Raw genomic sequence first — 23117 nt, forward strand, 5'->3', positions numbered from 1 at the left:
TCCTCTTTCAGGGTTTCAAATAGCTCAACTAGAATTCCATGACCTCCACTAGCTTTGGTCTTAGTGATGCTTCCTAAGTTCCACTTGACTTCACATTCCCAGATGTTCGGCTCTAGGTGAGTGATCACAGCATCGTGATTATCTGGGTCATGAAGACCTTTTTTGTACAGTTCTTCTGTGTATTCTTGCCACCTCTTCTTAATATCTTCTGCTTCTGTTAGGTCCATACAATTATTGTCCTTTATCGAGCCCATCTTTGCATGAAATATTCCCTTGGAATCTCTAATTTTCTTGAAGAGATCTCTAGTCTTTCCCATTCTGTTCAGCTTAACTCAAGCCAAATTCACAAGTTGGTGTATATATTGGGTTGGCCAAAAAGTTCGTTTGGGTTTTTCTGTAGCATGGGCTTGACAAAACCAAATGAACTTTTGGCCTACCCAATATCACTTTTATCTAATTTACTACGAATTTCAAAATAAGTCACTTTTAAATACTTATTTTAAAAATATTAAAAAGCATTATTTAAAAGTATTATGGGGCTTCCCTGATAGCTCAGATGGTAAAACGTCTGCCTACAATGCAGGAGACCTGGGTTCGATCCCTGGGTTGGGATGATCCCCTGGAGAAGGTAATGGAAACCCATTCCAAGACTCTTGCCTAGAAAATCCCATGGACTGAGGAGCCTGGTAGGCTACAGTCCATGTGGTTGCAAAGAGTCGGACACGACTGGGTGACTTCACTTCACTTCACTTCACCATGAATTTCAAAATAAGTTACTTTTAAATACAGTGAATTATTTAGAAAGATAACACTTAAAATCAAATAGACAAAGACAAACATAACACAACAATATAAAAAATCTGGGGTCTAACTCCTTAGTTCCCCACTGAGTGCCTTTCCTAATGACAACCTTAACATTATGTCCTTGATTTTTATTAATGCTCAAATCAGAGAATGAAAATTAATGATGCTTCTCTGTATTTTGTGATAAATAGCTTCTGAAGGAGCTTTCAATTTTGTTGTCCAATGTCTCATGCATATGGATCCATATGATAAATTATTTTTAGAATTCAGTATCTGCCTCAGCCAGCCACTTCCAATCAGCAACCCTGGGGAAGAATTTTCTAAACAGCATGTAAAGTTCGCCTCCCATAAATAAAGTAGCCATTTGTTCTGTAGCAGAAAACACTGAATCCTCTAACACATTTTATTTTCTTTTATATCCTGGTGGCCAGGAAGCTCACAGTCAAACTAAATATTCAGTCATTGTTATGATACTTATGGCACTCCTCCATATAACTGCTTCTTCCTCAGTGTCCACAGGTTGTTGTTGTGGTGGTGTTTTTTTTTTTTTTTTAACAGTCATCATAAACATTTTTTTTTAATTATAAGCCACCTCAAGTCATCTTTGTAAGCAAGCATCATAAGTATAACAAAACATCTAAACACCACTATTAATGGAGATAAAATAGCATTTTGAAGAGACTGCACCAAAACCCTCACTGCATTTCGTCAAGGCTGGATGCTTCTAAATATCTAGTTTATCGGCATAGACTGTTTTGAAAGCTAATCTAGAAAATGCAGAGAGCAGTCATAAAAGTGGCCCTATTTCTTATTTAACTGGACACAAAAGTCCCTTGAGAACTTTGGCTCATAGCTTTGGCCTGCACTATTATCTAGTTGCACCAATTTAGAAAAGTGACTGTTGGGGTGGTTAGGAGGGAGTACAAGGATAGTCATCAGAAAGGTGATGGAAGGAACAAGAACCTACTAAGCTGTGGGGTATTTTTAAGTGGCATAAATACATAAAAACCAGAGCCCATGCTGTTGATAAATTTCAGAGTCTATAATCAATTCTACTTTATATCCTTGATAGGAAAATTCAAATCAAGATAATTCTAATTTCAGATATAGAAACAAGAACTCCACTAGACTGAGGTATGACTGAGGTATGAAAGTGAAATAGGTCTATGTGCATAAGAGTTAGGCACATAAAGAGTTCATCTTATTTATTCAGTCATTTAATTCTCAATTTTGTGACTGAACGAGATAGATAGAAAACCACAGTCTTGTTCAAATCTGCAGAAAAAAGCAACCATGTAACCAAGCCCCTATGGTGGCAAATTTACTCTTACTTAGCTCTATAATTCAAGGATCTTCAACCCCTAGGATCCATTGCCTGATGATCTGAGGTGGAGCTGAAGTAACAATAATAAAAATAAGTGAAAATCGCTCAGTTGTGTTTGACTCTTTCTGACCCCATGGACTATACAGTCCATGGAATTCTCCAGGCCAGAATACTGGAGTGGGTAGCCTATCCCTTTTCCAGGGATCTTCCCAACCCAGGAATAGAACCAGGGTCTCCTGCATTGCAGGTGGATTCTTTACCCACTGAGCTATGAGGAAAGCCGAATAAAAATAAAGTACACAATAAATGTTATGTACGTGGGTCATCCCCAAACCATTCCCCCTTCCCCATCCTAGTCCGTGGAAAAATTGTCTTCCATGAAACAGTCACTGGTGCCAAAAAGGTTGGGGTCTGCTGCTATAATTCCATCTCTCTCTTGACTGGGCCACAAATCGTTCAACTCAAGAATCCAAAGAGATCAAAACCAGCCCACAAATCTCCTGTGTCTCCTGAATTGCAGGTGGATTCTTTGCCACTGAGCCAACTAATCTATGTGAGGTATATGCAAACATGCATAACTGTCTATTTACCATTCTCTCTGTGTGTATACATATTTCCCCAAGGAGCTAGGGTTCAGTACTCACTAATTCAGTGCTTACAGTGACTTTATAGAATATATCTCCAAGAATAATGAGAGTTAACTACATGGTCTAGAGCATGTAATATCAAAAATAACAGTGAGCAGATGATATGTGGTCTTTCTCCAATGCCAGGATAAAAGGTGAACACACCCCACCACCACCATGCCCATCACCTCCAGGGAAAAAGAAGGAGATGGAGGTAAACAAGGAGGAGAATCTTTATTTATTTACTTAAGAGGGGCTGAATTAGAGAATCAGAGTAGACTGAGGAAACGCATGGAATGTACTAAAAATAAAATTTCTAGAAGGCTGGTGACAAAGAGTCAGCAAAAACAGCTGTTTTGTAAAAAAGCAAAACAGAAAACAGTGTTCACCAACAAGGGATTGTTAAAATAAATTAGAAAACCTGCATAGCAGGTCATAGTATTCAGGCATTAAAGAGTAAAGCAGATCTATTTATATAAACACACAGAAAGACTATCATGTAATATTGTTAAGTGAACTTTAGAGTCATGAAACTTATCATACAGCATGAATGCAATTGAGGGAAATAGACTACTATGCATATGTGGATGTATGCATGTATGTGTGTGTGTGTACAAATAACATGTAAGAATCCACTCATGTCTAATTACATACTTTGATTTGTCTCATAATTTCATCAACTCTTTGGTCTCTATTTACTCATGGTTCCAAAATCTTGTCACATAAATGCTGAATAACAAGGATTTGTAAAATGAAAGATAGTTTGGAAGCTATTTTGTCTGCTTGGCTGCTTGGGTTTTCTTGATTGCAGTTGTCTGCCTTTGTGCATCTAGAGTTTGACCTTCAACCTTCTACCTCTTCTATGGAGATATGTAGTCTTGGCACAACCTAAGAATTAGATTTACCTATAGCCAATGATTTGAAAGAAATGCATGTGCATGAATTGACATTACCTCCATAGTCCAACATTTGGAAACACAGTTGAAACTCCTTGGCCAGAAAGATGCTGTTTTTGAGTCATCTCACTTCCAATCTACCCCAGGACAGCATAAAATATGAAAATGGACCAAGCATGCTACCCCTGGAATTCCCAGGTGGCACAATGGTAAAGAATCACCCTGCCAATGAGGATAAGAGATGCGAATTTCATCTCTGAGTGGGGAAGATGCCCTGGAGAAGGAAATGGCAACCCACTCGAGTATTGTTGCCTGGAAAATCCCATGGATAGAGGAGCCTGGCAGGCTACAGTCCATGGGGTCGCAAAGAGTCAGACAAGACTGAGCACAGCACAACATAGCATGCTACTCCTCAAAGGGGAATGGAATTCCTCTCGAAGTATGTTGGGCAAATTCTAATTTCAATTCTACTGCCATGCACTGAAAATTTCAACAGGCCTGACCTTGCATCAATCATTAGCAATTATGACAACAGGAGAAATACATCCAGTTCTGAACTTTTAGAGAGTTGGTAGTCAGCAGAAGTGCTTTGCCCCTCATTTCTCACTGTGCTTCTACACAGTGAATCTGTAAATTCTCCTAGTTATTGCTACTGTTGTCACTATCATTCCTTATGGTGGGCCCATTGCCACAAACACAGTGAGGTCCTGATGGAATCAGAAAAGCCTTTTATAGCCAACACTCTAACTTTAATGGGCCTCAAAGACCTGTCGACCTTTTACAGGGAGATCCTGTGATGCTCTGAGAGTGGACTCTTAGCAGACAAAGATCCATTAGATAAGTAGCAAGAGACTATGTATGAGATGGGGGATTAAATTATATTGTCTCTCCTCCCATATATGAGTCCCAGTGACTCATAAATGGCATATATTTTAACAATTTAACAACTCATAACAGTGTCATACATTGTAGCAATTAATGGCATACATTTTCCCAATTTCACAATGGTAAGATAACTTTGGGGGCTTCCCAGGTGGGTGCCAATGCAGGAGATGTAAGACATGCAATTTGGATCTCTGGGTCAGAAAGATTCCTGGGAGGAGGGCTTGGCAACCTGCTCCAGTATTCTTTCCTGCAGAATTCCATAGACAGTGGAACCTGATGGGATAGAGTCCATAGGGTCACAAAGAGTAGGACACAAGTGAAGTGACTTGGCACACACGCAAGATAACTTTCACCATTATACTGAGAATCAGGAGACTGGATTCTTAATCTAGCTCTACCTCCAAGGAAATCATGTGCCTTCTTCAAATATACATTTAATTGTTTATAAATAAAAAGAGATTGTACTGCTAGATGGTTCCACTGTATCCTGAGTGATGTTGGTGTGAGGGAATCAGCAACCTAACTTTTCACTTCATAAAGCACAGAGCCAAGTGGAGCCATATCTGAACGTGATGGAAAGGAATAGGTCTCCCCTCACCAGGTATGGATGCAATAAACAGCTTGGGATTTTGGCTGCTGTCTACCTATGGGAGGAGTAGATAGTTAATGAGTTTTATTTGTATGTGTAGAAAGAAGAGTAAAAGTAAATTTGGTAATCACAAGGATGTGACATAGCAAAGCTTTCTAGTACTACTAGCATCTACTTTCTCCCTGTCTCCCTTGATACATCATTAGACCACCTTGCCTGGCTCATTTGCAGTTAGGTAGGTCCATGTGGCTATGCTTTGGCCAATGGAGCGTTTATTGAAGTAGATAAGTTTCTAGCACCTCTCAAGTCATTCTCCATGATTGTCCCTTCCATCATCAGCCAATTGGATGTGAAAAATTAAAAATCCAGTGGAAAAATCCAAGACTCTCTAAGAGGGTGTGAGTTCTTGATGGAAAGACCTCAAGTCTCTAAAGCAAAGTTCCTTGTTGACCCAATGAGATTTATGATAGGAATAATAAATTGACCTTTGTTGTGTTAAGCCATAGATTCTATAGTCATTCATTAGCCAAGTCTGATTACTGTATAACTAACTCTACCTAACTGTTGCTTCATCTATAATTTGAGGAGAAAAACATCGACCCACATGGATGTTGGGAAAAGTAAATGTAATAAGGTTCTAGCACAGTGCCTGACCCCTAAATGTAGTGATCTTCAGCCTTAACAATTCACATCAATTCATTGCAACTACTGATTTTTTTTTTTTGCTTTTTAACAGTAACATCTTTATGTAGAAGAAATATTCACCCATTAGAGCAAGTCTGAATTGTTCTAAATTGTTAAAGATATGTGTAAATCACCTTGTGGTTTATTCTTGAATAATGTGAAGCTGAATTCATTGTAAACACTGAACTAGCTCACCAATGCCTCAGCTTCTGCTGATCTCAGAAACCACAAACACTATTCTTCCATGGGGGAAGAAAAATATGCCACTCCATCTGGTAACTATAAGGAAATCTTTTTCTTCTCTATGTTGACTTCAATGTGGATTGTGTCTATTTCGAATATATATATATATATATATATATATATATATATATATATATATACTATTCACATTTACCATCTCAGGGCTGAATCACAGAATATGTAAGCTAGAATCAACTAGGGTTTCATATCAGCAGCCAGAAAATGATTGAGGGCTGGTTTGGAGTCATGTGTTCTGTTTGTAATAGCTCCATTTTCTTCGTAATTGTCCCAGCAAAGACACGCTGATTAAACAGCTGCAGTTCCTACAAAATCCATTGGAATAAAAGACACACTCAGGTAACCCATTCATTATTCCGGAAAAGCATTGGTAGCTTTGACAAAATAATTATATGGAGAATCAGACTGTTAAAATTTCCATTGATTTTCTACATATTCAGATAAATGACACATCAGAAAATGGACTGGTACCAAGGGTTCTGTGCTAGAACAGAATCAATCATCTCTTGGATGAAGAATATGTGCAAAGTCCATCCTAGAGGCTATGTGACACCCAGCCCAACAAAAGCATGAGAATGGAGGGCATACTAATCAAGACCCAGCTCTCTTCAGATCTGTTTCCTTCTACAAAAATGTCCACCAGCTCCCTACTGCTTATGAAAGTAGTTCAGTTCAATTCAGTTCAGTCACTCAGTCATGTCTGACTCTTTGCGACCCCATGAATCACAGCACACCAGGCCTCCCTGTCCATCACCAACTCCCAGAGTTCACTCAAACTCACGTCCATTGAGTCAGTGATGCCATCCAGCCATCTCATCCTCTGTTGTCTCCTTTTCCTCCTGCCCCTAATGCCTCCAAGCATCAGGGCCTTTTCCAATGAGTCAACTCTTTGCATGAGGTGGCCAAAGTATTGGAGTGTCAGCTTCAACATCAGTCCTTCCAATGAATACCCAGGACTGATCTCCTTTAGCATTGACTTGTTGGACCTCCTTGCAGTCCAAGGGACTCTCAAGAATCTTCTCCAACACCACAGTTCAAAAGCATCAATTCTTCAGTGCTCAGCTTTCTTCACAGTCCAACTCTCACATCCATACATGACCACAGGAAAAACCATAGCCTTGACTAGACGGACCTTTGTTGGCAAAGTAATGTCTCTGCTTTTGAATATGCTATCTATGTTGGTCATAACTTTCCTTCCAAGAAGTAACTGTCTTTTAATGTCATGGCTGCAGTCACCATCTGCAGTGATTGGGTTGGCCGAAAAGTTAGTTCAGGTTTTTCCATGCCATCATACAGAAAAATCCGAGTGAACTTTTTTGCCAACCCAATATTTTGGCATTCAAGGCCCTCTGCAGTAAAGCCTTAGTCAATCTCTGTGAACAAACTGAACTACTTGCTAGTGTACAAAGCTGACTGGAGCTCTCCTACATCCAGGCTTTGATTATGCCGAATCTCATAGCTGAATTGTCCTCATCTGTGCCTATTGAAATCCCATTCAGCCTTTAAAGTTCATCTCCAGTCCACTGATTTCATGCTGGCTTAGCTGATTATTTCTAAAAACACTGAAAAGAAATGTCCTGTCCCCTCTTCTGTGCCAATGCCTCTTTGGGCACTTCTCATACTCATCTATTTATCCTTCACCTATTTGTGTTAGTTGCTTTACTGCTACTACACCTGAAGGGTTAAAACTGTCTTCATTATCTCTCACAGTACCCTATACATAGTTCAGGGTATTAAAAAAAGTAAAACCCAACAACAAAAAACATAGAAACCATCTTAATAATAGGCAAATGATATGAAGACATGCTTCTCCAAAGAAATACAAGTGATCAGTAAGCATGTGAAAAGAGGCTCAATACCACTAGTAATTACAGAAATACAAATCAGAACTAACATGAAATGCCACTTCACACCCATTAAGATGGTTATTACAAAAAATTACAAATGTAGGAGAGGATATGGAAAAATTAGAACACTTGTGAATTGGTGGTGGGAATGTAAAATGGTGCAGCTGCAGTAGAAAAGACTATGGTAGAATAGGGACATGAAAGGATGCTCAACATCACTCATTATCAGGGAAATGCAAATTAAAACCACAATGAGATACCAACTCACACCTGTCAGAATGCTTGCTATCAAAAAGACAATGTGGAGTAAAGAGAACCCTCACACTGTTGGTGGGAATGTGAGTTGGTATAGCCACTATGGAAAACAGTATGGAGATTCCTCAAAAAATTAAAAATAGAACCACCATACAATCTAGCAATTCCATCACTGGGTATTTATCTGAAGAAATGAAAGCACTAATTCAAAAAGATAATTGCACCCCAATTGTTCATTGCAGCATTAGTTACAATAGCCAAGATATGGAAGAAATCTGAATGTCCATTGATAGATAAATGGATTAAGAAGCTGTGGTATATATATGCATGGACTACTACTCAGCCATAAAAAGGAATGGAATCCTGCCACTTCTGACAACATGGGTAGAACTAGAGAGAATATTATACCAAGTGAAATGATAGGCAGATAAATACAAATACCAAATAATTTCATTTACATGTGAAATCTCAAAAACAAAAGAAGTGAACAAATATAACAAAACAGAGAGTTGTAGATGCAAAGAACAAAGTGATGGTTGCTGGGGGGCAGTGCAGGGCAGGGACTAGTGAAATAGGTGAAGGGGATTAAGAGGTACAAACTTCTAGCTATAAAATAAGTCACAAGGAGGTAATATACAGTATAGGGAATATGTCAAAAATATTGTAAAAGCATTATATGATGACAGATGGTAACTAGACGTAGCATGATTAATATATACAAATATTGAATAAATATGAGGTACATTTGAAATTAATATGATATTATAAGCTACTTAATACTTCAATAGAAACAAAATAAAGAAAATAGTATGATGGTTCCTCAAAGGTTCGCTGCATGATACTGGATGCTTGGGGCTGGTGCTCTGAGATGACCCAGAGGGATGGTAAGGGGAGGGAGGAGGGAGGGGGGTTCAGGATGGGAAACACGTGTATACCTGTGGTGGATTCATGTTGATGTATGGCAGAACCAATACAAGATTGTAAAGTAATTAACCTCTAATTAAAATAAAAAAATTTATATTAAAAATTAAAATGGAATTACTACATAACAGATACTTGTACATCAATATTCATAATATCCAAAAGGTAAAAACAACACAAATGCCCATCAACAGATGAAAGAATAAGTGAAATATAATATATACACATAATGGAATATTATTCAGCCTTAAAAGGAAGGAAATTTTGGTATGTGTTACAACATGCATGAACCTTGAAAATGTTATGCTACATGAAATAAGCCAGACATACAAGGACAAATATTATATGATTCTACTTATATGAGGTACCTAGAATAGGCAAATTTACAGAGAGAGAAAGTAAAATAGAGGTGACCAGGGATTGTGAGTAAGGGGGGATGGGGCTATTGTTCAATGGGTAGAACATTTCTTTGGGGGATAACAAAAAAGTTTTAGTAATAGATAATGGTGATGGTTGTGCAACATTATAAATTACTTAATGCCACTGAACTGTATACTTAGAAATGGATAAAAGGGTAAATTTTATGTATTTTTAGCAAGATAAAAATGTAAATAGTTTAAAATTAACTTGAAGAGCTAGGCTTTAGAACTGTAGAAATATGACAAATGATATATAGTAGAAAAGAAAACAATGTTATAGTAGAAAAGAAAACAATGTAGAAAAGAAAAGAACATGAGAGTTCAGCAGAGGTGAGTTCAAATTCAAGGTATCCTTGGGGTGGTTATTGACCTCTCTGAGTTTTCATTTTCTGATCTGGAAAAAGGAGATAACAATAGCACCTGACACATCTTGTGGGACTATCTGACGTAATCCATGAAAAGCCCTCCATGAAAAAAGTACAGTGTCTAACACATATTAAGCACACTACAAAATATTATTATTCTTATGTGCAACAAAAGTAATTAAGTATTTTTATGCTGTTAATGCTCTCTGCTAAGAAATGTGCAATGTATCTTGATAGTAAAGTAGCGGATCTTTTTGAGAAAGAAATAGTCTTGGTGACAGGAGGTTTTAAGTGGTGAACTCTGGGGACAGTAGATAGAAAATAGATTTTGTTTCAAAACAACTGGTTGAAATGGTAGGTAAGCTGACACAGTGAATTGCCAGCAAAATGAGCACTTCCAGGTAGTAGCTGAGTCAATATTTAGCATACCTTGTCTACGTTATCTTTTATTCACTGCTGCTGCTGCTGCTAAGTCGCTTCAGTCGTGTCTGACTCTGTGCGACCCCAGAGATGGCAGCCCACCAGGCACCCCCATCCCTGGGATTCTCCAGGCGAGAATACTGGAGTGGGTTGTCATTTCCTTCTCCAATGCATGAAAGTGAAAAGTGAAAGTTGAATCGCTCAGTCGTGCCCGACTCTTAGTGTCCCTGTGGACTGCAGCCTACCAGGCTCCTCTGTCCATAGGATTTTCCAGGCAAGAGTACTGGAGTGAGTTGTTATTGCTTTCTCCACATATACACACCACTATATATAAAATAGATAACTAATAAAGACCGACTGCATAGCACAGGGAACTCTACTCAGTACACTATAATGACCTATATGGGAAAAAAATCTTTAAAAGAGTGGATATATGTATGTGTATAACTGATACACTTTGCTGTATACCTGAAACTAACACAACATTATAAATCAACTATATTCCAATAAAAAAATTAATATAATGCCTATTTCAAAACCATCCAAAAAGCAAAGTACTCATCCTCTTTTCCTCCTAGAAGATTTATTTTTATTTTTCTTTGCTATGAAAACTGTTAACTGTGCTGAAATACAAAATAGAAATCAACTTATAATGGACTGAAAATACTAAATAGGTAAAAAAATGTTTCTATGACCCAAAAAGTGAATATCAAAGATGCTCTAGGATCACTTTGAGATTAACAAAAGTTATTAATAAGTGAGCTAGTGGCTGATAATATTGTTTTTGACCACTTTACTTTCTGAAAATTCATTTAGAGCTGGAGGCAAAAATGTTTAAATTCAAGCAACATTGAAAAATATGCAGAACTGGTATGACTTCAAAAATGACTTAAACTCTTTTAATTCAAAAAAGGGAACGAAAATTATTAACAGAGAAACTTGCTTAACAACTGCAAAACTTTCCCAGTATTTATAGAAATTATCAACAATATTTTCTAAGAAATAGAAATGGCCAGAAATGCATTAAAGCACATAAACACATTTCAAAATTGCCTCAATGTATGAAAAAAGTAAGTCATGTGTGTATGTGTGTGTATACAGTGACACAGTCACAGAAGATAATACAATTTTAACACATATGCTGCTTTGTCTGGTTTGATTTTTATCCATTTCTTTTCTTTGCCAATATCTTATTGACAAATACACCTACAGTTCTGCCAAAAATGGATTGGGGTCGGAGGAGCCATGAGAATGGTAGGAAGGCTGCTACAACATTCCAAGTATGAGGAGAGGTGGGTGGGTCAGTGCTCTGCCAAGGGCTTTTCTCATTCTCTAAGCTGAATAGCTTTAACTGGAGGCTGGTCTAGGTCCTCCCCATGGTGTCTGCACTGTATCTGGAATGAGTGGTCTTGATACTCTTCAGTGTCTTGTCTCCTTCATTAGACTACGAGTGTGTCAAGTGCAAGGATCAGGGATTTCATGGGTGCTGAGTTCTGCCTACTCAACAAGCCTCAATGATGAGACAAGTGCTCAGGACAGGTGGCTATTTATTACCTATTGAAACATAAATTAAAACAAGGTACAAATGAAACACAAATGTATGGAGTCACAAAAGTAAGTGAAGTAGAAATTTCTTGGAGAAGTTTCTGAAGAATGAGGAAAATAACCTTTCAATGAGAAAGCTCCAAGGGGAATTAGGACAGGCCCAAAGGGGCTCTTGAATTTACTGAAACTACAGACTTTATGAATAAAGTTTAACATTGTCTTCCTGAATCCTAGAACTCTGACTCTCAAACACTTTTCTACAAACTAGCTATCAAATTTGAATTCTTTATGTATCAGCTTACTCTTTTCTTTTTCCCTTCTCTGCTCCAATAATTCACCCAACTGCACACAGCTCCCACCACTGGTCTGGGAAAGTCTTCTCTAAGAGCTCTACATTGGAATAATCAGTTGAGGAGAAGAAATCCACAAAAACCAGGTTGTTCTTGGGGGCAATCTTAAGAAAGGGAGGAGAGAGTGAGCATTTAGCGTGATCCCTCTCCTGATAAGTTGAAAATATTTTATCTATTTAAATATGTAGATAGCACTTACCAAGTAGAGAAGGAAATGTCAACCCACTCCAGTATTGTCTGGAGAATCCCAGGGATGGAGGAGCCTGGTGGACCGCTGTCTATGGGGTAGCACAGAGTCAGACACAACTGAAGCGACTTGGCAGCAGCAGCAGCACTTACCAAGAGCTGGGCACTGTTTGAAATACTTACAAATAAATAAATAAATAAATAAATGAACTCTTTTGCTAGAATAAACATCAAATATTTAAGACTTCTGCTTTAGCTAACAGTTTTATGTTTGAGTGGGAAAGAATGTATTTGAATTACAGCTGTGTGGTAGTTGGATACAGTCTCTTGAATTATCAGATGCTACTTCAAGTTGGTTGTGAGATAGGGGGCAGCATGGAGAATTTCCATTATTGGAGAAATGGATCTTGTTTGTGTAGGGGGTGTATGGGTTATGAGTGGGCCAGAATTTCAGAATTAAGATGTCTTATTCTTTGATGAAATAGAACAACGTTGTCATTTGGCCATGTCAATACATTGAGAAGGGAAAAGAGAACTGAGAGAATTGTTCAGTGTTGGACACATTTTAAGTCATCCATAGATGCAGTTCAATGAATAGGAAGATTAAAAATTAGTTCAACTGTGCCTCAATCCCCTTGCTAATTCATGAATAAATTGATGTGATTTAAAACAATTTTTTAGTCCATCTCTCTCTTTTTTTTTTTTACCTTATGTACTCATCTTCCTCATAGAAAATTCTAACTGTATGGTTAGTATTAATAAAAACAACTACCATTTCTTAAAGGCCTACTTTGAGCCAGGAGAATGTGATGTGCTTCATATATATCTTCTTTCATTCTTACAGGGGAGATGTAATCTTCTTTACATTCTTACATCATCTTCCAGGGGAGGGAATTAAGGTATCTTTCCAAGGTCCTTCAGCCAGCCACTAATAGAGCTGGTACTCTTACTGCCCTCCCTATGACCTTAACTGGAATCATACCAGCCTGCTTGCTCTTCCTTGGCTGTAAGTGCTCCTTTGGATCCCCAAACCTTCTAGTTCTCTGTTCCTTCTTTCTGGAAAGTAAGTGCTCCTTTGGATCCCCAAACCTTCTAGTTCTCTGTTCCTTCTTTCTGGAAAGTCTTCCTGAATTTCTGTCTTCACTCTTCAGGGCCTAGCTCAAATGTCACCTTTTCCGAGATGTCCCCTCCCCACTCTACCCCAAGAACTAACATTGACTTATATTAGCACTTGGTACTTTATATTAGCACTTAATTAGTATTAAGTATTTTATAGTCCTAATAGCACTTTCTAATAGTACTATTAGTATTGATACTTTATATTCATACTCTGTACTTATATTGTATTAGTGCTCAGTACTTATATTGACTTTGAAAATGAACTAGTAGGTGGGCAGTAGGCTAGGAAGGCCTAAGACAAGGTTTCTCTGTGTTATCTGTGGACTACTTATATCAGAACCCCTTGTTTTGCTGGTGTTGAGCGTGTGCATATTGAAGATGAGAAGGGAGTTGTCAAAATCACTTTCCTGGGCCCAGTTCCAGACCTCCTCCAAAACCAAAATCTCTGGCCCAAAGTCCCTGGAGAATGCAAGGATCCCAGGTTATTCCTAAAGACAAAGGTTTGAAAAGCTTTGTAATCATAAGAGCTATACAGTTTCCCTGGTGACAAATTCTCCAGACACAGGCTTAGTCAACCACCTCTAAATAAAAATCAATATCACCTATAAGAAGAGGAATGAAGAATTTCTGAAATTAAGCCTTTTTGTTTAGAGTTAAAGGACTCTTCTTATGATGGAAATTTTAGATGTCATATAAATTCATTTCATTCAAAATAATTATAAGATTATTTTTATTAAAAATGCCAGATAATGTTTATTGTTGATTGGCAAATTTCCTCCTTGAAACGTCTATTGCCTCTTTTTCACCTCAGCCCCATAACCCTCTCCAGACTCAGCACATAACTGGGGATAAAAGATAAAAGTGTCTGATCACTGAAGCAAATAGCTGAACAGGAGAAAAATAAGATGCCCCCATAAGTATTATGTCCCACCCAAGAGCTTCATTCAGCAGATGTTGGTGGCCAAGTCCTCATTATGGGTAGAAAAACTTTAGTTAAGCCTTAGTACCTGACCTCAAGGAGCTCACTGTAGAGTAGGAAGATTAACACATACTCAATGAACTATAATACAGTGAACTATATGATGAATAGGCTTCCCAGGTGGCTCAGTGGTAAAGAATTTCCCTGCCAATCCAGGACATGCAGGTTCAATCCCTGGGTCGGGAAGATCCCCTGGAGAGGGAAATGGCAACTCACTCCATTATTCTTGCCTAGGTAATCCCATAGAAAGAGGAGCCTGGCAGGCTACAGTTCATGGGGTCACAAAAGAGTCAGACATGACTTAGCAACTAGACAACAACAACATATAATAAATACTATAAGAGACATATAATAAAGCCTTGTTGAAGGTTTGCGGGAAATGATTTTCTACTATTGCATTAGGGAGGACTGCATGGAGGAAGGGGTGTACATCTAAAAGTATAGTCGCCTGAATGCTTTCTGATAAAAGGTAGGTGATAAATATTTCTGTTTGTACATACTATGAATTATGTTCAGACAAAAAATGAGCTAGGAAGGCAGTAGAGATCCGTCCTTACTTTTTACACCAGTAAGTACAAAATCCAGAATCCATAGATAGAATCTTTGATATAGAAAATTCTCTGACTAATAAAATATCAGCAATACATTAAAAATTCTCAGGGAGGAGAACTATGAAATAAGCATAATAAATCATTTTAATGGTAATAAACCAAGAAAAACCAAAGTCCCAGGGTTGACTTTCCAGTTATATTTGAACAATTTTGTATCTTGAGAACAAATGTCGACATAATTCCAAAAACATATGAAGGACAGCACATAAATATTATACTAAACAATTTTTCATTTAAAAGACTTGCCTGCCTCAGATTTTATAGATTCCCCATTCAGAATGTGAATATTTGGAAGTTGCCTTGTTTTATTATTTCTGCCACATATGCTTTTAGAGAATTGTGTCACTGAATACTAATTCAGAGATTCTTCTTACATTTTTTAATTCTCTAGATGGAGTTTAATTCCTTTGTTATGACTAGTCAAGCTTTTGACATAAAGTAAAATTTAAGGCGTACAGATTTATCCTTACTTTGGGGCATCTTAAAGTTTACTGATATCAAATGCTAGGCACAAGTTACCCACAGGTTTAATGCTTCCCACTTTTCTTTTGTTAATGAAATGTTTGCACAGCTGCTGCAGTGTGTACAGGAAGATTAAAACCTGCTGTCACTTTGTTAAGAGAAACCTGGGGGAGATTTAACACATCTGGCCTGGGGATTAAGGAAACCTGGTAAAAGCAAAGTTGCCCATTAGTTTACAGGCTTCAACCTGGGGACAGGAAGCAGGAAGGAAGATGTGATGACCTTTAAAATTGACTGAAATCAATTACCCCATGTACCTGTCAACACTTCATGACTTGTGGTTATGCTGTAGCCATCTTTAATGCTCCCATGAATTCCTATCTAAAAACAAGTCCTTCGTTGGTTTAAGATGGGGTAAAATGAAATGATAATTATGAGATGGAGGTGGAAGCTCATTCTACGGCAGTCATCACATTGCAATATATAAACGCATCAACTCAGCACCTTAAACTTACACAATGTATTTGTCAATTATATCTCAATTTTTTTTTAAAAGATGGGGTAAAGTAACTGAGTCGAGAAAGTAATTTCCTATCTAAATTGCAAATGCAGTTCTTGTCAAGCAACTTATAGTCCTTGAGAAAAAAAATTAAAATAGCAAGTCACTGGGATGGATCAGAGGAGTAATTTAACAAAGCTGTCTGCTGGGTGTGAATCAATGGGAAGGAATGTGTTCCCAGGGATGTGCAACTGCTGCAACAGCTAAAGCACAGTTCTGCAGCTCCGTGTCAAGCCCTATGAACAGGAGCACATGCAGAACTGGGATGGAATGCCTTGTCACTCACCTGAAGGCTCTAAAAGTTACTGTTAGTCTGCACACCCTTCTGAACTAATCACTTAAGGGCAGTGTTGAGGGCCTGCAGGAAGCACTGGACAGGCTCAGAGACTTCACATCTTGACTCTTTGTACTTAAGCAGGTCTTGCACTGTGGAAACCCAGCATGCTTTGGGGCAACAGACAGTAGAGCAGAGAGGCCAAGAAAGTTTCACGATTTACTGAAGGCTAACAAGCTGGCTTTGAAAAGGTGAGGGAGGGAGGAACTCAACTTCTTTGTCCTAGCCACCAGGCTAAGACTCCCTCCACAAAGATGCTTCTCTTGGAAGAGAAGGCACTCTGGTCAAAGGAAGACCAAATGAAAGAAGTATACACACAAATAGAACCCACTATCATTGAAAATAGAGCCCAACGGGTTGAAGTGATACAAACCACTAATCTTCAAATAGTTACGGTTCATTTTAGCACCCAACTCATCTGCAAGGCTGTTGGGGCACCCAGGGCCCATACCTGGGGCATCCGTGGGGGTTGCTCTAAGGGGAGGCTTGCTGGGCCCCATCCCCATCCTCTCTGTCTCCTCTGAGCATGTTCGCATTGAGAAGCCACAGGAGGGCAGGATTCATCCTGAGTAAGGAGGCTTTGGCCCTCGTGGGGCACATGATGGTGGCCAGTCTGTGTCTTGAGAGTTTCTTAACAGGACATTCTCTGCCCTCTCTCCTTCCAGAACCAATTCTCTTCTTCGCTTGTAAGTACTATTACTGTTTATCAACAGCCCGCTGTAAGGTGAAGGGCAGTTTGCTTTCAGAAGCCACTCAGCTCAATTCAACTGGCGGACAAGTGACAAGACGACAGATGGACGCTGCTGGAAAGTCATCCCTCTCTTTCGCTCTCGTCGCCACCTGCTGCCAGAGCCTGCTGCTTTTGCTGTGCACAGTCTGATTTGTAGCTCTGTCTCCTTTCTCTGCCACAGCCCTTCCTGGCAGCTCAGCGGGTTGTGACCACACTGTTCTCACAGCTCCCCCTGGTCCAGTCCCTTCCACAGAACTAACCTTCATGGCCTCCACTGAGGTCATACTTTTGAGCTGGACACCTTGCTCACCTATGTTCATCCTTGAAGTAAATCATCTTTCTGGGAACCCCAAGGTGGCTAGTATCACAAAATAAATCTCGTTCTGTGTTGTTGGATATGACTTAATGGTTGAAAATAGCCCAGACTCAGGAGCTTTGGTTTGCTTGGTGCCTAAAGCCTTGGCAGGCTACTTAATGGCTGTGTGGTATGGAACAGTTTCCTCCATGTTCTGGGCCTCAGTTTCCTCATATGTAAAATGCAGAACATGATAGTACTTACCTCCTAGGGTTGTTATGAGAATTAAATAGGTGAATATGTGTAAAGTGCTTAGAACAGGGCCTGAAAGTTTGTGAATGTTACCTACAGTTAAATAAAAATGAAGAAATATTAACTAGCATAAATATGCTGCCAATATGTCTGCTATTCTGATATTTACATGAGAAAACAATTCTTGCTCAGTAGGAAACAAAAAATATCAAAAATGCCCAGCACAATTTCATACATAATGGTCTTTCTCAGCAGTTATAGATATCTATATAGATGTGGCTATTTTAAACCACAGGATAAACAGTTGTTTTCTAAGGTATTTTTCAGGACCACTGAGGTTTGTTGAAATAAGCCACCAGATCTTGAGAAATGCCTGATACATGCTATACAGCATCATCTTCCTGTGTCTTTCCCAGTGCTTTTCTGCTTCAATTGTCCTTGGAACCCACCTTGACCTGTCATAGCCCCATACATGGTAAAGGCTCCAATGCCATGCTCTTTACTGTCCACAGCCCCTGAGTAGGGATGATGGCTTCCTCACTTCCTCCTTGCTCCCCACCCCACATAGCCATCTCATTGGGCTGGGAATGATGTTAGGACAGGGACTGGTTTCATATATCTCTGTGTCCTTGGAGGCCACATAGCTGAGGATCTGGCAAAGAGTGTTGCTCTGCCAATAAGGAACTGACTTGTGAAATGACTTATTTCTTTCAGCATTCTTAGTTTTAGGTCAGCTAAGTGGCCATCAGAAATTATGAATGACAGATACCTTTGTCTAGTTATTTAGAAATCCAAGGAAAATAATAACACTTCTACATTTGGCTCTACTTTTCTCCCACTCTATTTCAAGAAAGATACTTTCTCAGTAGTTCCCTAATGATGCTTATCTTGCCCTCACCCTGTGTTTTTCCGTTATACTCCCTTTGCTGTCATATTTTAAGATCTCAACTTCTTGGCATATGGCTATAAAGCTAAAGGTCTATAAGCCCCATCCATAAACACTACTGGCGATGCCCAATATTGGTCTCCTCCACTTCTTCTTAGATCCATAGGAAGTCTGCATCTCTCAGGGTCCCTTATATTTAGGAGAAGCCATATGACTAGTTTAGCTAAAGGGATATGAGTAGAAGTGAAATGAGCCCCTTCCAGGTTTGGCTCAAATCTTTCTCATTATCTATCTGCTCACTGAATGAGAGAGGCCTCCAAGGACCAAGAAGTAGGTGACATTCAAGATTCAAGGGAAAAAAAAAAAAAAAAAAACAGATGAAAGGAGCCCAGTGCCCTGAATGACTGCATGGGGAAAAGTCTCTTCTATCAACCCATATAGGACTATGATCAGAACAAAAATTAAACTTTTAAAAGGTTAAATCATCCAGATTTTAGGTTTGTTTTTAAATAGAAATTAACACTCCGACTAACCAGCACCTATGTCATATGGCAGGCTCCTAGTAAATTGCAAGGGAATGAATGACTAGATGATGGAGAAGGTTTAACTGTTCTTTGCTTAGTGAGGAATGAAATTCATCTGAAAGATTCTGGAATCCTCCTGACTACAGTACACTAGAGAAGAGACAAGGAAACTCACATAACACATGAATCAAACCAAAGTACACACTCAGAGGTTTGCTCTTGGAATGAGTGACTGAACAGTCCTGTGCTGACAATTATAAGGCTCTTGAACCACCTGGTCTACACAGGCACCATTTGCCTTACCTGACCTCCTTTCCCTCAACTGCTGGTAAACCTTGTACAACCACAACCTTTTGACTTCTCTAGATTTTAGAGCCATATGCCAATTAACTCCAATATGTCTGTAACTTAGCAAAAAAAATGAGAAAATTAAGATCTTTGTTTTCTGGAATACAGTTGTTGTGCTGTTCTTGATGAGTAAGCATTTGTAAATGATCATATTGATTGTATTTATCCAACTGGGTTCTGAGACCTAGACCATAATAGCCATAGCACCAGATAACATTTATCCATATAATGAAGGAAAGCATAGACTTAGAGAATATAAAGTGTTCAGACTGAATGTCTATACTACATGGTCTTGGTTCATTACATTACCTCAATCGTACTTCGGCATCACCTCCTTCCCTGATGTGAAGGAAGAAAGTGATGGGAAAAAAAGCCAAAGATTGTAAAAGGGCTCAGATCATACAGGTCATCCCTTCTAATGTTATTTTAATCTTTAGACTCCCAGGGAATCATTAACAGAATTTAATAAGAGGCAAAATAAGATCTGATTTTTCTTTTTGAAAGATCACTCTAACTGCTGTGTGGAGGATAGATCTGAAGTGGTAAGACTGTAGACACAGGGAAAAGTCTTTGGATTGTTGCAAAAGGAGAGGATAATGAGGTCCTCGATGAAGGCAGCATTCGTGGGTGCAAACATAGAAGGATAACCTGGAAACACAAGCATGGTCAGATATAAAATGCAGCTGGTCCTTCCCTATGCCACATGTGACATGGTTTGTTAATGTCCCAGAGATAAACAGAATTCTCCACAGGAGAGCTAATGAGCACAGAATACAGTAAGACTTGGACTGGGCATCATATTTCCATATATTTTCCCTAAAGTAAACTGAGTTTATGTATGGATCATGTCACACTGTGGGATCACTTTGAATCTGTGATAAATTAAAACTTTCAGGCCTTATGAATATGAACTTCTCGACGGTCATATCTCTCCCATTTAAAATCTGTATGCCCCAGAGAAAAGATTCTTGTTTTGCTGAACACACAAGGGCAAATCTTGATCTGCAACTTCATTATAAAGAGAAAAATAGAACTCAAGTCAGATCTAGAACAATTATTCATATCTCCTTTCTAGACTTTCACTTAAAAGAACCGCTTAGAAGACTATTGCCAGATGTAAGAGTAAGCTTAGGACATATGGATCTGTTTGCATCCTCTCTCCAGTATTTACAGCCTCAGTTCAGTTCAGTTCAGTCACTCAGTCATGTCCGACTCTTTGTGACCCCATGAATCTCAGGACGCCAGGCCTCCCTGTCCATCGTCAACTCCCGGAGTTCACTCAGACTCACCTCCATTGAGTCCATGATGCCATCCAGCCATCTCATCCTCTGTCGTCCCCTTTTCCTCCTGCCCACAATCCCTCCCAGAATCAGAGTCTTTTCCAATGAGTCAACTCTTCGCATGAGGTGGCCAAAGTACTGGAGTTTCAGCTTTCCTTCCAAAAAAAATCTCAGGGCTGATCTCCTTCAGAATGGACTGGTTGGATCTCCTTGCAGTCCAAGGGACTCTCAAGAGTCATCTCCAACACTACACAGTTCAAACGCATCAATTCTTCAGCACTTTGCTTTCTTCACAGTCCAACCCTCACATCCATACATGACCACTGGAAAAACCATAGCCTTGACTAGACGGACCTTTGTTGGCAAAGTAATGTCTCTGCTTTTCAATATGTTATCTAGGTTGGTCATAACTTTCCTTCCAAGGAGTAAGTGTCTTTTAATTTCATGGCTGCAGTCACCATCTGCAGTGATTTTGGAGCCCCCAAATAGAAAGTCTGACACTGTTTCACTGTTTCCCCATCTATTTCCCATGAAGTGATGGGACCAGATGCCATGATCTTCATTTTCTGAATGTTTACAGCCTAGAGAAGTTTAATAAAGCTGTCTGAGCTTAGGTTCCATCATCTCCTAATTTTAGTAAAGTTATTACTTACCTGGTAGGGTTTTCCTTCAACAAATATATATTGAGCAGTTACTATGTGCTGGGTTGGTAATGTGCTAGGCATTAGGAATATAACAGTGGTCAAGAAATCCTACAATCCCTATCCCCATGGATTTTGTGTTCTAATAGTGTTCAAGCATTTGAAAAAATGTACATGATGTACTTAGCACAATGCCTAGAAGAGATCCTGAGGCAAGATTGGCTATCATTCTTCAACTCATGACACAATATACTTGAACTTCTGCTCAAATTGTTAAAACTGACAGAGCTGTTACAAATAAATGTTATACACGTCTCACCACCCCCAACACCAATGGCACACATACCCACAATGGCACTAAATGACAGAAGAATTGCAACCAAGGACCAAATTGCTTCTCAAAGTAGATGCAATTGGACTGAAATACAGAAATAAGAGAAAACACAGCCTAAAGAACAGAAAGGAACAAACAACTGTCTAAGGTGATGACAGAATTACAGAAACTCTAAGAACAGAGATGCTTTCTAAGGCCCACTTGACTTCACATTCCAAGATATCTGGCTCTAGATTAATGATCACATCATCATGATTATCTGGGTCGTGAAGATCTTTTTTGTACAGTTCTTCCATGTATTCTTGCCACCTCTTCTTAATATCTTCTGCTTCTGTTAGGTCCAGACCATTTCTGTCCTTTATCGAGCCAAACTTTGCATGAAATGTTCCCTTGGTATCTCTAATTTTCTTAAAGATATCTCTAGTCTTTCCCATTCTGTTCTTTTCCTCTACTTCTTTGCATTGATCACTGAAGAAGGCTTTCTTATCTCTTCTTGCTATTCTTTGGAACTCTGCATTCAGATGCTTATATCTTTCCTTTTCTCCTTTGCTTTTTGCCTCTCTTCTTTTCACAGCTATTTGTAAGGCCTCCCCAGACAGCCATTTTGCTTTTTTGCATTTCTTTTCCATGGGGATGGTCTTGATCCCTGTCTCCTGTACAATATCACGAACTTCATTCCATAGTTCATCAGGCACTCTATCTATCAGATCTAGGCCCTTAAATCTATTTCTCACTTCCACTGTATAATCATAATGGACTTGATTTAGGTCATACCTGAATGGTCTAGCAGTTTTTGCTATTTTCTTCAATTTGAGTCTGAATTTGGCAATAAGGAGTTCATGATCTGAGCCACAGTCAGCTCTTCGTCTTGTTTTTGTTGACTATATAGAGCTTCTCCATCTTTGGCTGCATAGAATATAATCAATCTGATTTCGGTGTTGACCATCTGGTGATGTCCATGTGTAGAGTCTTCTCTTGTGTTGTTGGAAGAGGGTGTTTGCTATCACCAGTGCATTTTCTTGTCAAAACTCTATTAGTCTTTACCCTGCTTCATTCCTCATTCCAAGGCCAAATTTGCCTGTTACTCCAGGTGTTTCTTGACTTCCTACTTTTACATTCCAGTCCCCTATAATGAAAAGGACATCTTTTTGGGTGTTAGTTCTAAAAGACCTTGTAGGTCTTCATAGAAACATTCAACTTCAGTTTCTTCAGTGTTGCTGGTTGGGGCATAGACTTGGATTACTGTGATATTGAATGGTTTGCCTTGGAGATGAACAGAGATCATTCTGTCGTTAGTGGAAGCTAGTGGAGGTGATGGAATTCCAGTTGAGCTGTTACAAATCCAGAAAGAGGATGCTGTGAAAGTGCTGCACTCAATATGCCAAC

Source organism: Ovis aries, chromosome X (assembly GCF_016772045.2).
Source record: "Ovis aries strain OAR_USU_Benz2616 breed Rambouillet chromosome X, ARS-UI_Ramb_v3.0, whole genome shotgun sequence".
In the NCBI taxonomy this organism is placed as follows: domain Eukaryota; kingdom Metazoa; phylum Chordata; class Mammalia; order Artiodactyla; family Bovidae; genus Ovis; species Ovis aries.